The sequence below is a fragment of the Schistocerca cancellata genome, chromosome 5 (genome assembly GCF_023864275.1).
Source record: "Schistocerca cancellata isolate TAMUIC-IGC-003103 chromosome 5, iqSchCanc2.1, whole genome shotgun sequence".
In the NCBI taxonomy this organism is placed as follows: Eukaryota; Metazoa; Arthropoda; class Insecta; order Orthoptera; family Acrididae; genus Schistocerca; species Schistocerca cancellata.
This window is the reverse complement of record NC_064630.1, coordinates 769,511,796-769,522,738: the sequence shown is the minus strand read 5'-3', so window position 1 is coordinate 769,522,738 and position 10,943 is coordinate 769,511,796. Positions and strand designations below refer to the sequence as shown.

General features: G+C 48.6%; 1 non-coding gene across 1 annotated transcript; it reads right to left on the bottom strand.

The window, feature by feature from the left end:
* Positions 1-2,713: 2,713 nt before the first annotated feature.
* Positions 2,714-2,788, bottom strand: Trnas-cga (transfer RNA serine (anticodon CGA)). The gene has a single exon. It is a non-coding gene; the product is annotated as a tRNA-Ser (tRNA).
* Positions 2,789-10,943: the final 8,155 nt, after the last annotated feature.

Below are 10,943 nucleotides of genomic sequence, written 5' to 3'. Positions count from 1 at the left end.
CTGTGTGCCCGACCGAGACTCGAACTCGGGACCTTTGCCTTTCGCGGGCAAGTGCTCTACCAACTGAGCTACCGAAGCACGACTCACGCCCGGCACTCACAGCTTTACTTCTGCCAGTACCTAGTCTCCTACCTTCCAAACTTTACAGAAGCTCTCCTGCGAACCTTGCAGAACTAGCACTTCTGAAAGAAAGGATATTGCGGAGACATGGCTTAGCCACAGCCTGGGGGATGTTTCCAGAATGAGATTTCCACTCTGCAGCGGAGTGTGCGCTGATATGAAACTTCCTGGCAGATTAAAACTGTGTGCCCGACCGAGACTCGAACTCGGGACCTTTGCCTTTCGCGGGCAAGTGCTCTACCAACTGAGCTACCGAAGCACGACTCACGCCCGGCACTCACAGCTTTACTTCTGCCAGTACCTCGTCTCCTACCTTCCAAACTTTACAGAAGCTCTCCTGCGAACCTTGCAGAACTAGCACTTCTGAAAGAAAGGATATTGCGGAGACATGGCTTTGCCACAGCCTGGGGGATGTTTCCAGAATGAGATTTCCACTCTGCAGCGGAGTGTGCGCTGATATGAAACTTCCTGGCAGATTAAAACTGTGTGCCCGACCGAGACTCGAACTCGGGACCTTTGCCTTTCGCGGGCAAGTGCTCTACCAACTGAGCTACCGAAGCACGACTCACGCCCGGCACTCACAGCTTTACTTCTGCCAGTACCTAGTCTCCTACCTTCCAAACTTTACAGAAGCTCTCCTGCGAACCTTGCAGAACTAGCACTTCTGAAAGAAAGGATATTGCGGAGACATGGCTTAGCCACAGCCTGGGGGATGTTTCCAGAATGAGATTTCCACTCTGCAGCGGAGTGTGCGCTGATATGAAACTTCCTGGCAGATTAAAACTGTGTGCCCGACCGAGACTCGAACTCGGGACCTTTGCCTTTCGCGGGCAAGTGCTCTACCAACTGAGCTACCGAAGCACGACTCACGCCCGGCACTCACAGCTTTACTTCTGCCAGTACCTAGTCTCCTACCTTCCAAACTTTACAGAAGCTCTCCTGCGAACCTTGCAGAACTAGCACTTCTGAAAGAAAGGATATTGCGGAGACATGGCTTAGCCACAGCCTGGGGGATGTTTCCAGAATGAGATTTCCACTCTGCAGCGGAGTGTGCGCTGATATGAAACTTCCTGGCAGATTAAAACTGTGTGCCCGACCGAGACTCGAACTCGGGACCTTTGCATTTCGCGGGCAAGTGCTCTACCAACTGAGCTACCGAAGCACGACTCACGCCCGGCACTCACAGCTTTACTTCTGCCAGTACCTCGTCTCCTACCTTCCAAACTTTACAGAAGCTCTCCTGCGAACCTTGCAGAACTAGCACTTCTGAAAGAAAGGATATTGCGGAGACATGGCTTAGCCACAGCCTGGGGGATGTTTCCAGAATGAGATTTCCACTCTGCAGCGGAGTGTGCGCTGATATGAAACTTCCTGGCAGACTAAAACTGTGTGCCCGACCGAGACTCGAACTCGGGACCTTTGCCTTTCGCGGGCAAGTGCTCTACCAACTGAGCTACCGAAGCACGACTCACGCCCGGCACTCACAGCTTTACTTCTGCCAGTACCTAGTCTCCTACCTTCCAAACTTTACAGAAGCTCTCCTGCGAACCTTGCAGAACTAGCACTTCTGAAAGAAAGGATATTGCGGAGACATGGCTTTGCCACAGCCTGGGGGATGTTTCCAGAATGAGATTTCCACTCTGCAGCGGAGTGTGCGCTGATATGAAACTTCCTGGCAGATTAAAACTGTGTGCCCGACCGAGACTCGAACTCGGGACCTTTGCCTTTCGCGGGCAAGTGCTCTACCAACTGAGCTACCGAAGCACGACTCACGCCCGGCACTCACAGCTTTACTTCTGCCAGTACCTCGTCTCCTACCTTCCAAACTTTACAGAAGCTCTCCTGCGAACCTTGCAGAACTAGCACTTCTGAAAGAAAGGATATTGCGGAGACATGGCTTAGCCACAGCCTGGGGGATGTTTCCAGAATGAGATTTCCACTCTGCAGCGGAGTGTGCGCTGATATGAAACTTCCTGGCAGATTAAAACTGTGTGCCCGACCGAGACTCGAACTCGGGACCTTTGCCTTTCGCGGGCAAGTGCTCTACCAACTGAGCTACCGAAGCACGACTCACGCCCGGCACTCACAGCTTTACTTCTGCCAGTACCTAGTCTCCTACCTTCCAAACTTTACAGGAGCTCTCCTGCGAACCTTGCAGAACTAGCACTTCTGAAAGAAAGGATATTGCGGAGACATGGCTTAGCCACAGCCTGGGGGATGTTTCCAGAATGAGATTTCCACTCTGCAGCGGAGTGTGCGCTGATATGAAACTTCCTGGCAGATTAAAACTGTGTGCCCGACCGAGACTCGAACTCGGGACCTTTGCATTTCGCGGGCAAGTGCTCTACCAACTGAGCTACCGAAGCACGACTCACGCCCGGCACTCACAGCTTTACTTCTGCCAGTACCTCGTCTCCTACCTTCCAAACTTTACAGAAGCTCTCCTGCGAACCTTGCAGAACTAGCACTTCTGAAAGAAAGGATATTGCGGAGACATGGCTTAGCCACAGCCTGGGGGATGTTTCCAGAATGAGATTTCCACTCTGCAGCGGAGTGTGCGCTGATATGAAACTTCCTGGCAGACTAAAACTGTATGCCCGACCGAGACTCGAACTCGGGACCTTTGCCTTTCGCGGGCAAGTGCTCTACCAACTGAGCTACCGAAGCACGACTCACGCCCGGCACTCACAGCTTTACTTCTGCCAGTACCTAGTCTCCTACCTTCCAAACTTTACAGAAGCTCTCCTGCGAACCTTGCAGAACTAGCACTTCTGAAAGAAAGGATATTGCGGAGACATGGCTTTGCCACAGCCTGGGGGATGTTTCCAGAATGAGATTTCCACTCTGCAGCGGAGTGTGCGCTGATATGAAACTTCCTGGCAGATTAAAACTGTGTGCCCGACCGAGACTCGAACTCGGGACCTTTGCCTTTCGCGGGCAAGTGCTCTACCAACTGAGCTACCGAAGCACGACTCACGCCCGGCACTCACAGCTTTACTTCTGCCAGTACCTCGTCTCCTACCTTCCAAACTTTACAGAAGCTCTCCTGCGAACCTTGCAGAACTAGCACTTCTGAAAGAAAGGATATTGCGGAGACATGGCTTAGCCACAGCCTGGGGGATGTTTCCAGAATGAGATTTCCACTCTGCAGCGGAGTGTGCGCTGATATGAAACTTCCTGGCAGATTAAAACTGTGTGCCCGACCGAGACTCGAACTCGGGACCTTTGCCTTTCGCGGGCAAGTGCTCTACCAACTGAGCTACCGAAGCACGACTCACGCCCGGCACTCACAGCTTTACTTCTGCCAGTACCTAGTCTCCTACCTTCCAAACTTTACAGAAGCTCTCCTGCGAACCTTGTAGAACTAGCACTTCTGAAAGAAAGGATATTGCGGAGATATGGCTTAGCCACAGCCTGGGGGATGTTTCCAGAATGAGATTTCCACTCTGCAGCGGAGTGTGCGCTGATATGAAACTTCCTGGCAGATTAAAACTGTGTGCCCGACCGAGACTCGAACTCGGGACCTTTGCCTTTCGCGGGCAAGTGCTCTACCAACTGAGCTACCGAAGCACGACTCACGCCCGGCACTCACAGCTTTACTTCTGCCAGTACCTCGTCTCCTACCTTCCAAACTTTACAGAAGCTCTCCTGCGAACCTTGCAGAACTAGCACTTCTGAAAGAAAGGATATTGCGGAGACATGGCTTAGCCACAGCCTGGGGGATGTTTCCAGAATGAGATTTCCACTCTGCAGCGGAGTGTGCGCTGATATGAAACTTCCTGGCAGATTAAAACTGTGTGCCCGACCGAGACTCGAACTCGGGACCTTTGCCTTTCGCGGGCAAGTGCTCTACCAACTGAGCTACCCAAGCACGACTCACGCCCCGTCCTCACAGTTTTACTTCTGCCAATACCTCGTCTCCTACCTTCCAAACTGTGGCTAAGCCATATCTCCGCAATATCCTTTCTTTCAGAAGTGCTAGTTCTGCAAGGTTCGCAGGAGAGCTTCTGTAAAGTTTGGAAGGTAGGAGACGAGGTACTGGCAGAAGTAAAGCTGTGAGTGCCGGGCGTGAGTCGTGCTTCGGTAGCTCAGTTGGTAGAGCACTTGCCCGCGAAATGCAAAGGTCCCGAGTTCGAGTCTCGGTCGGGCACACAGTTTTAATCTGCCAGGAAGTTTCATATCAGCGCACACTCCGCTGCAGAGTGGAAATCTCATTCTGGAAACATCCCCCAGGCTGTGGCTAAGCCATGTCTCCGCAATATCCTTTCTTTCAGAAGTGCTAGTTCTGCAAGGTTCGCAGGAGAGCTTCTGTAAAGTTTGGAAGGTAGGAGACGAGGTATTGGCAGAAGTAAAACTGTGAGGACGGGGCGTGAGTCGTGCTTGGGTAGCTCAGTTGGTAGAGCACTTGCCCGCGAAAGGCAAAGGTCCCGAGTTCGAGTCTCGGTCGGGCACACAGTTTTAATCTGCCAGGAAGTTTCATATCAGCGCACACTCCGCTGCAGAGTGGAAATCTCATTCTGGAAACATCCCCCAGGCTGTGGCTAAGCCATATCTCCGCAATATCCTTTCTTTCAGAAGTGCTAGTTCTGCAAGGTTCGCAGGAGAGCTTCTGTAAAGTTTGGAAGGTAGGAGACTAGGTACTGGCAGAAGTAAAGCTGTGAGTGCCGGGCGTGAGTCGTGCTTCGGTAGCTCAGTTGGTAGAGCACTTGCCCGCGAAAGGCAAAGGTCCCGAGTTCGAGTCTCGGTCGGGCACACAGTTTTAATCTGCCAGGAAGTTTCATATCAGCGCACACTCCGCTGCAGAGTGGAAATCTCATTCTGGAAACATCCCCCAGGCTGTGGCTAAGCCATGTCTCCGCAATATCCTTTCTTTCAGAAGTGCTAGTTCTGCAAGGTTCGCAGGAGAGCTTCTGTAAAGTTTGGAAGGTAGGAGACGAGGTACTGGCAGAAGTAAAGCTGTGAGTGCCGGGCGTGAGTCGTGCTTCGGTAGCTCAGTTGGTAGAGCACTTGCCCGCGAAAGGCAAAGGTCCCGAGTTCGAGTCTCGGTCGGGCACACAGTTTTAATCTGCCAGGAAGTTTCATATCAGCGCACACTCCGCTGCAGAGTGGAAATCTCATTCTGGAATGTAAATGTTGTGTGACTAGGGCCTTTCGTCGGGTAGACAGTTCGCCGGGTGCAGCTCGTTCGATTTGACACCACTTCGGCGACTTGCGCGTCGATGGGGATGAAATGATGATGATTAGGACAACACAACACCCAGTCCCTGAGCGGAGAAAATCTCCGACCCAGCCGGGAATCGAACCCTAGCCCTTAGGATTGCCATTCTGTCGCGCTGACCAGTCAGCTACCGGGGGCGGACACAATCTGATGCAGGCATGCATAATCAAAGACAAGGATATATGTAAACATGCAGAATACGGCGCTGCGGTCGGCAACGCCGATGTAAGGCAAGTGTCTGACGCAGTTGTTAGATCTGTTACTGTTGCTAAATGGCATGTTATCAACATTTAAGTGAGTCTGAACGTGGTGTTACAGTCAGCGCTCGAGCTATGGGGCACATCAACTCCGAGGTACCGATGAAGGGGGATTTTGCCGTACGACCATTTCATGAGTGCACCGTGAATATTAGGAATCCGGTAAAACATAAAATCTCTGACATCACTGCAGCCCGAAAAAGATCCTGCAAGAACGGGACGAGCAAAGACTGAACAGAATCGTACAACGTGACAGAAGTGCAATACTTCCGCATATTGATCCAGATTTCAGTGCTGGACCATCAACAAATGTCAGCGTGCGAACCATTCAACGGAACGTCATCGACATGGGCCTTCAGAGCCGAAGGCATACTCGTGTACCCTTGATGACTGCACCACACAAAGCTTTAAGCCTTGCCTGGGCCCTTCAACAACGACATTGGACTGTTGATGATCGGAAATATGTTGTCTGGTCGGGCCAGTCTCGTTTCAAATTGTATCTATCGGATGGACGTGTATGGTTATGGAGACAACCTTATGAACCCATGGACCCTGCATGTGAGCAGGGGACTACTCAAGCTGGTGGAGGCTCTGTAATGGTATGGGGCGTGTGCAGTTGGAGTGATATGGGACCCCTGGTACTTCGAGATACGACTCTGACAGGTGAGAAGTATGCAAGCATCCTACCTGATCACCTGCATCCAATCGTCTCATGGTGTATTCCGACGGGCTTGGGAAATTCCAGCAGGACAGTGCAACACTCTGCACGTCCAAAATTGCTACAGTGTGGCTCCAGGTACTCTCTTCCGAGTTTAAACACTTCCGCTGGCCATCGAACTCCTCAGACATGAACATTATTGAGCATATCTGGGATGCCTTGCAACGTACTGTTCAGAAGAGATCTCCACCCCTCGTACTCTTACTGATTTATGGGCAGCCCTGCAGGATTCATGGTGTCAGTTCTCTCCAGCACTTCTTCAGACATTTGTCGAGTTCATGCCACATTACGTTGTGGCACTTCTGCGTGCTCGCGGGGCCCTACAGGATATTAGGCAGGTATACAGGTTTCTTTGGCTCTTCAGTGTATGTCCCGTTGGTTGACGAGAGTCACGAATGACTTATTATTTGGCAAAAGATTATCAGCTTTAAGCAATCTGAAATAACACATGTAGTAGCTACAGTCATATTTATGAAAACGGGAGCTGCGAAGTAGTCGTATGTTCTAAGCCAATTCGTCTTTGAAGAGTAAATGTGGAATTTCAAAGAAATTATTAAAACATAGCGGAATTCAACTGTTCGTTGCAAAGATCTGGTTCACACTTTTATGCCTCAAGAAAGCAAGGACACGGGAGAATGAAATTTTCTAAGCCCGGACAGAGCTGCAATGCCCAAGCACATGGAAGTATCAACACAGGCCAGCAGCTAGGCGTAAACATTGCAACACGATCAGTCAGTGACCAGCGTGCGACATCAACACTTCTGTGTGAGTGAGGGCGAAAGAGCTCAGCAGGCAAGTGTGCAGACCGACCTGGGTCCGTTACTCTCGTAACATAATGTAAGAGGCTCTAAGGAGGATGCAGCATCACCCATCAGAGGCTTGACAAAGCAGATAAGACACTGAAAGGAATAAGTTAAGGAAATGCAACAGAACTGAAGACCGCTGACGACAGGTAAATAGCAGTACTGATTTGGATATGACGAATGACTTCAAAAAGTAGAGCCTCTCCTCAGTGCCGTACAGACTCCACCAAACTGGGCTACAGCCAGAGGATCGATAACATTCATGTTGTTTGCAATCGATTGTCTAATTATTGTATTGTAACATCTCGTGTATGGGACTGTTCCAGTTCCCGTCATACTATTGCCACCTTACTGGATGACGGCTGATCCATAGCCATGAACGATACAAGTCTAGCCGCCAGTAAAAGACGCAACTCGCAGATAGTTCAGGGGTCTACCAACACAGTTGTATCCAGGGGCACAAACTGTTCTAAACTCCAGCATTGCTTGGGTCAGAACTGACGGGCCAGGATCAGCATTCAACACGACCTCACAGCATCTGCCTTAGTGATCCACTAGATACGACAACGTGGTCCGTTACCTGGGAGGGACAAGAGAATTCTCGGAACGGCTTTTGAGTTACAGTACACATGCGCTGTGATCAACGCCGAGTAGAGCTTCCAGTTGGGCGCGCCTTCCACATCACAGGTAGCAACCAACTTGCTAGAAGTCACAGGCCAGATCACAGGGCTGATGCAGCGAGATGCGGCAGCCTGAGCCAGCCACTGGGTTCAACAGATCCCTCGCCAACTTACTAAACCCCCAGCTGCCCCCTGAGATACGGCGACAAGATATATTCAGAGAAATAAATGAAGTAATATTGAATCCTGTTTTATTTCGTCTGGCGACCCCTCACATGTTACTCGGCCCTTATCCTGACAAACATGTCAGAATTAATTATGTCTTTGAACTAAATCCCACTGCACGCCGGTACCTGGCATAGCCTGACATAGTCGGTATCATGGCAGGGCATAGTGTTCATTATTTTCCATAAAACCCAATGCACGCCAGTACCTGACGTAGTTGGTATCATGACAGGGCGGGTGAAGCATCAAGATTTTGTTGTAAGCGACTGGAGCTGTCACGGCATGCAAACTGGAAGAAGAATGACATACTCAATGTGCAATCAGGTGACACCTCCAGTTTTCTACAGCACTCCACCATTACAAACTTGTTCGTTCTACAGATGGTGCTACACATTGTGTTGGAAAGACTGAACAGATGGCTGTCTTGTGTTAGAGCTGTGCATACAGACATTGCACCAGCAGTTTCCACCCTGAGAGTGGGTGACTCCTGAAGCACTATCAAATCAAAAGTGTGTCTACACTGCTAGGTAATACGGAACTGACCACCAGATATCATAAGACGCGGACCCGTAAGTACAGAAGAAAGCGGGGTATAGTGTGTAGTCAGTAGAGAAGCAGTAACAGCAGACTGGGTCAGGCGACTGGTCATTAGGTGTGAACTGAGTAACAAATCCATCACAGACAGTTGAACCCTTCTAAAGGTGACCAAATAGACTGTTGGGACTGTGAAGCGAAAACATGGAGACAACCACAGCTAAAACAAAACCAGACAGACCTGATGTACTGATGGACGGAACACGTCGAGCATGTCGCAGGGTGGTTGCAAAAATCGCAAGAAATCATGCAAGGAATCACTCTTGAGTTCCAGGGTGCAAGCAGCAGTCCAGCTAACACAATGACAGTGTGTAGGCAGTTAAAAATAATAGTGGATACAGTTCTCATAAGCCCGCGTTTTAGTGGTCAGTGCTAAGCGACGCTTAAAGTGGTGTAAAGGGACAATTGATGATTGGAAATGAGTGATTTGAAACGATGAATCACCTATACACTGTGGCAAATCGTTGGAAGGGTTTGGATTTGTAGGATGCATGAGGAAAACATTACCTGCCATTATGTATAGTGCACAGACCAATTTTTTTGTGTCCAGAATGGTTAATATTGAGTGAAGTGGGCTATCTCCTTGTTGATGTTCTTTGTTCATCACTATTGGTTGTGTTTGTACTTAGAGTCCTGGCTGCAGTTTTGTTGTTCGATGCAGCGAAATTGTCTCCCACGTCTCCCAGTCAAACCGTACGTAACGTATTGAGGTTGTGCTAGCATCAGAACAAGAATGGTGATTCCTTCTCGGCGAACAACGGGAACGGTGGTACAGAGTGCCTTTACTCCACTTGGAAAATGGCAGACATCCAGTTGTTTTCTCACAAGTTGTGATTCTTTGAGATGGCCTGCAAAAGGACATGAAAGAATGAGCGGTAGACACATCTGCATCTACGTCTATATTTACATCTATTCTCTGCAAAGCACCATGACATGCATGGCAGTGGGTACATCCCACTGTACCAGTTATTAGGGTTTATTCCCATTCCATTCACTTATAGAGCACGGGAAGAATGAGTGAATGTCTCAAAGCGCGCAATAATTATTCTAATCTTAAGCTCTCGATCCCTATGTGAGCGATGCGTAGGGGATTGTAGTATATTTCTAGAGTCATCGCTTAAAGCCGTATCTTGAAACTTGATTAACAGACTTTTTCGGGATAGTTTATGTATATCTTCAAGAGTTTGCCAGTTCAGTTCCTTCAGTATCTCTGTGACACTTTCCCATGGACCAAAGTAACCTTTGACAATTTCGGCTGTCCTTCACTGTATACGTTCAATATTCTCTGTTAGTCCTATTTGGTATGGGTCCAACACAACTGAGCAATATTCTAGAGCCAGTCGCACGAGTGATTTGTAAGCAATCCCCTTTGCAGACCGACTGCACTACCCCAGTATTCTACCAATGAACCAAAGCCTACCAATTGCTTTACCCACATCCCATTTCACATCCCTAGAAAGTGTTACATTCCAGCATTTGTGTGAGTTGGGCGATTCTAACAGTGACTCATTGGCTATTACGATTTTTCGTTTCGTGAAGTGCACAGTTTTACATTACTGAACATTTAAAGCAAGTTGCTAATCAAGAGCTGACTGAATGTTTATGCACAAAAGGAACCTTCTGTAGTTATCAGCTCACAGCTGGCAATCATGCGATAGTTCATATCTCATGATTGTTTCTGGATATTTATCAGACTTTTTTCTAGTTTTGATCAGTACTACCGTGATCACCCTGAGTAAATGCTACACATTTCTAAAAGCAATGTGAATGGAGATCATCTCGCAATTCCTTTCGGTTCTTGTTTAGTTCTCTTGCCATCTTTTATATTCTCATAACACGTGTCTTGTTGGAATTTGGTACTGCTAACCAACCACACGTGTCGCTATTTTTCAACTATTATATGACTAAGCAGTAACGGACATTTGAGATACTGAATAGGAACCGACTTTTGTCGTATTGAATCTACATGTTTCTTTTGTTAACTGCTTTCCGTTTTTGGCAGCCTCATACAATTTTATCTTCGCCTAACATCACTTTCTGTTGTCGAGTCTTGGGATGAGTCACGTGTATTGTTATCATAATAGGCACTATTCATCTCCAAATGTTCTACACGGAGGCAGCCACTGATACAGCGTCTGCTGCTGATCAGGCTCTGCATCTAGCATCGTGAAAACTAAAGATATCTTCCACATTGCATCCCCTGCTGGCAATGAATCGAGCTACTGCCCAGCAGACCATCATAACTAGTGGCATAAGTGCGTCATAGGAACATTATTTATATCAAATTCATATACAAATTAATTAAATTGATCAATTAATTACCCTACTCCCACCACCAAATGACATCATGTGTTTTCCCCAACCGGAAAGTGGGTCTCCATCCACTAC